The sequence below is a fragment of the Cetorhinus maximus genome, chromosome 12 (assembly GCF_964194155.1).
Source record: "Cetorhinus maximus chromosome 12, sCetMax3.hap1.1, whole genome shotgun sequence".
Classification (NCBI taxonomy): Eukaryota; Metazoa; Chordata; class Chondrichthyes; order Lamniformes; family Cetorhinidae; genus Cetorhinus; species Cetorhinus maximus.
This window is the reverse complement of record NC_135890.1, coordinates 88,164,641-88,168,895: the sequence shown is the minus strand read 5'-3', so window position 1 is coordinate 88,168,895 and position 4,255 is coordinate 88,164,641. Positions and strand designations below refer to the sequence as shown.

The 4,255-nt window shown below is 39.5% G+C and overlaps 1 non-coding gene across 1 annotated transcript; it reads left to right on the top strand.

The window, feature by feature from the left end:
* The first annotated feature begins 3,775 nt into the window (after positions 1-3,775).
* Positions 3,776-3,860, top strand: trnal-caa (transfer RNA leucine (anticodon CAA)). The gene has a single exon. It is a non-coding gene; the product is annotated as a tRNA-Leu (tRNA).
* The last annotated feature ends 395 nt before the right edge of the window (positions 3,861-4,255 follow it).

Below are 4,255 nucleotides of genomic sequence, written 5' to 3'. Positions count from 1 at the left end.
GTCAGAGACAAGCAAGCCATTTGTAAATCGTTCAGCCTTCTATCCAGCTTCACTTGTTCCACCCCCCCTTAAACAGTATATATTTCACTACATTTCTGCTTTCCTTTATTTCTGTTGAAGAGACATATGGACTCAAAACATTAACTCTGTCTTTCTCGCTACTGATGCTGTCAGGCCTGCTGAGTTTTTCCAGCATTTTTTGTTTTTGTTTCAGATTTCCAGCACCCGCAGAATTTTGCCATTTATAAATCATGTTGAATCATGAAAGAAATCTGGAAGTGATAGACTCAATGTTGTTTATATCCAGTCTTTGCAAAGTTATCGTCAGTTGTGTCACACAGTATGGCACAAAAGGTGGAGAGTTGAACACAGTAAAGGGTAGGTCAAGGATACCCAGAACCTCTAAACATACCAAATATGAATAATCATGACTCAATACCTCTCCAGGAAGGAGTCAACAGAAAGTGCCAGGGAGACCCATTACAAAGGGAGTGGATGCGGGAGCACTTGCACTGAGGATATTCTGAAGTGTTTTTGACTGAAGAGAAGTGGCTTAGCTAAATAGGTTCAGCTGCAATAAAGAAACTGAGCTAACTTGGTGGTTATGAGTAAATAATAGTTATTTTGGGAATGTTTCTGTTTTGATTTTCATTTCCTAATCTTTGTCCATCTGTTTGTAAAATGTTAAGATGAAGATAAGTTATTTTTTCAATTGCTGTGTGTGTTTTACTTCCTTGGTTACTGTTTTTTAGTTATCTGTTAAAATGGTGTTATCAAGAGGGAAAACACCAGACTGCAGCGCATGGAAACACCGGCAACATTGTACGTAGAGTGGAACTGTCATCGTGGTCAGCTTGACTAATCAGAATAAGCCCTCCAAAGCAACAGAAGAAAGAAATCCTAGCCAATACCAAGTAGCTCCATCTGGGCTTGTCATTACAAAGGATGAGCAACATCCAATCATTTTCTGGTTGGAGAACAGGGTTGGGTACAGCACATCTTATTGTGTTAGTCAATATTCTCAGCAATCACTCTGATGATATCAAACTATCACTCACAACTACTCAACAATAGACTATAGGCAGTACTAAGATATGCAATGTCCATTAAATCTCTACAAGCATTTCAAACTTTAACCAAGGAGAAAATTGCAAACTTCACAATGAATGGTGGTAGTGGTTTGATAAGTAAATTGACATATCAGTTTGAATTTTGTGTGAGCTCAGAATTTCCGTACCAACTTTCAACAGCAAGGTCCGCTCCCTTGATTCCTTCTCTAGGTCTTCCAGGATGAATCATCCATTGAACCTAAATCTGTCCCACTCTTCAACCAGAGGATGAGTTCCCAATGCAATCCTGCCTGGTGGCTAACAGAGAACAGCCTTTTCCCCTGTTGCTCACAGCAGCTGCTATTTCCCTGCTTCTCTCTCCAGGACTGCTTCTTTCTCTCTCACGCTCTGTCTCTCTCCAGGAGCTCTGAGTCAGTAAGCCTGCACATGGCAAAGCCAGCTACTCCTTTCTTTGTGTTCAGGTGTGATAGTTGACACTTTAACCCCAAATTTACTACATACGGTACGGGTAATATCCTGTTATTACGTTTAGCCATTAAACATTTTGTCTTGGCAACATCATAATGCTTAACCTGTAACAACTAACTGCCTGTGACAGTCAAAAAATAAAGTTCAGTTTGCATGCGTTTTTAGAATTCCAACTCTCTTGGAAATGAGTGTTTACTACTGGTGGCCCCACTTCCATCTCCATTTTCTTTTTGCGTAGTTTTTCAAACTTTTCCATGTCCTGGGTTAGAAAATTGTTACTCGGTTTGGTTAACTTTGTCAAGAACAACATTGTCATCAGGGTGTTGACCTTTTAACATAGTCTTTGAACTACCCTGTTTATATTTTAACTCCCCATCTCCATTTTCTTCCATGACTGCAGGTTTTTTAATGTCCAAATCTGTAAAGAAATTCTCAACCAGCCACACACATTTGAATTGTTCTTATCTTGTTTAAATGCGGGATTAATTTTATCTTTAAATTCATTCCCATGATTTAAACATTCAGTGTTCTTTTCCAGGAGATGCAGGTTTAGGACTGCCTCCTTCTATGCACGCAGTTCATTTTTCTGTTTCTAACCTCTTTAGCTGCTTTAAGACCTTCGTTAAGCTTATGTTGGTGATCAGACAGAAAAAGATTGACACTCTCCTAGTCCGTTCATGAATACTTTTAAATTCTTTTTGTTTTTCATCTTTCCATTCAGCACGAGCATTGTCCAATTCTTTTCTGGCAAGAGCAATAGCTTTGTCATTCTGAGGTTTAATTTACATTCAAGAACATAAATCCTTCCTCATAGTTCTATGGTATCATTATTGGCTGTGGCTGAGTCTTTCGGTTTCAAAGCAATGCTTTCCTTTGTTCCATCATCAGCTTTGAGTGCTGCTGCTATCCGCTTTGACACCTCTTGCTTATGTTACAATCTGGTTCGGGACCAGTAACATTTAAAGACAAATCCAAATACCTCGTTTTAATCAATAGAACTACACCACAAGATTTGACTTTTTTTTAAACAAAACACAAACTCTACTGTATATAGAACAAATTAAACAAAACAAATACGATTAAGCTAACACTATAGCTTACACCCACATATACTAGGCCGTTAGGCTTAGTTATTACTTCCTCCTAGAATTCTCTCATATTACAATATCGTAAAGTTATTTACTTCCATAGGGAACAGTCAAAAAGGTCCTCTGGAAACGATTTTGAATTCTTCTCAGCTCCAGTTATTCTCAGAGGTAAAACTTACATTTACCATCTCTTGGACGTGGATGTCTCAGCCCCTTGTTGTGGTTACTTTTCCAATACTTTCAAGCTAATCTGGTGGTTGCTTTCTTTGCCACAGATTCTGTGAAGCCCACTGTAGATTTTTCCATAGGCTTCAAACCAAGTGACCTTCCAGCTTCTGATCCAATTCATTTCAAACTGAGATTAAGCCTCACCCGCATTCCACATGGTGAATGATGAAGCTAGTTTTTTTTTTTACTCTGCTTACAGTGCAAGTCTATCTGTCACTTACTTTGGCTATCTTCACTCAATGACCTGCAAGCTGTGCACACCTGGTCCAAGCTACAACTACTGAGCTTGGATGACTCTGCACCCCTAAAATGGCCTGAACCAGTTTCAGAGAACAGCCTTTTGCCCTGCTGTTCACAGCAGCTGCTGTTTCCCTGTCTCTCTTTCTGGGACTCTCTCCCTCTCTCTCTGTCCAGGGTGTCTGAGTCAGTAAGTCTGCACACAGCAAAGCCAGCTGCTCCTTTCTATGTGTCCAGATGTAAAAGCTGGCATTTAAGTTTCAATAGAACTTGAGCTGGCCCCCAACCCCCATGGCAACCACATAGGCTTGGCATTGGGCAGAACTATTAGGAGATCACATGCCCCTCTTCACTACTCAATTTTATCTTTAATTAAAAGAGACGGTTTAAAACATAACCATTGTATTGTTATAACCGCTGGACATTATAATTAGTTGCTTTTTTGATCTGGCAACCATCGTTCTCTGGTATACACTCTACTTCCTTAAACCTGCCCCTTTAACCAAGCATTTGGTCAACTAATACCTCCTTCTTTGGCTCTGTGTCAATATTTGTTTCAGTAGGGTCCTGTGAAGTACCATGTTGAGAAACCAGTAAAACTTGAAAATGACTGGTACTGGTCCAAACTGGAGCTCCATTTAAAGGTATATATGACCAGTTCCACTTTAAAGTATACAAATGCCCGTAGTCATGGCCGAGTGGTTAAGGCGATGGATTCAAAATCCATTGAATCCAACTTCCCACGTAGGTTCGAATCCTGCCGACTACGTTTCCTCATTATTCCCGATTTCAACCAAAAAAAAAAAATTATTTAAAGTATACAAGACCAGTTCTGACCAGTACCAGTCATTTCCCAAGTTTTGCTGGTTTTTCCCCTGAAAGGTCTTATTATGTTAAAGGCACCATATAAATGAAAGTTGTTGATGTGTATGACAAGCACTTTTATAAATGATCTCACATATTTGTAATGATCTAAACTGGCTATTCTCATATGGCAGACGCAGAAACTTTGTAAAATGTTTATGAGTCTACAGGCAAACAATTTCTGTTGTGTAGTGCTGCCAAACAGCAGTGCTTGGAAGCAGCACTGAGTGGGGAGTAGGGTCATTCTGAGTCTTTTCTCCTTCAATTTTTTTCTGGGTGCATTTGTTAACCTTACCTATT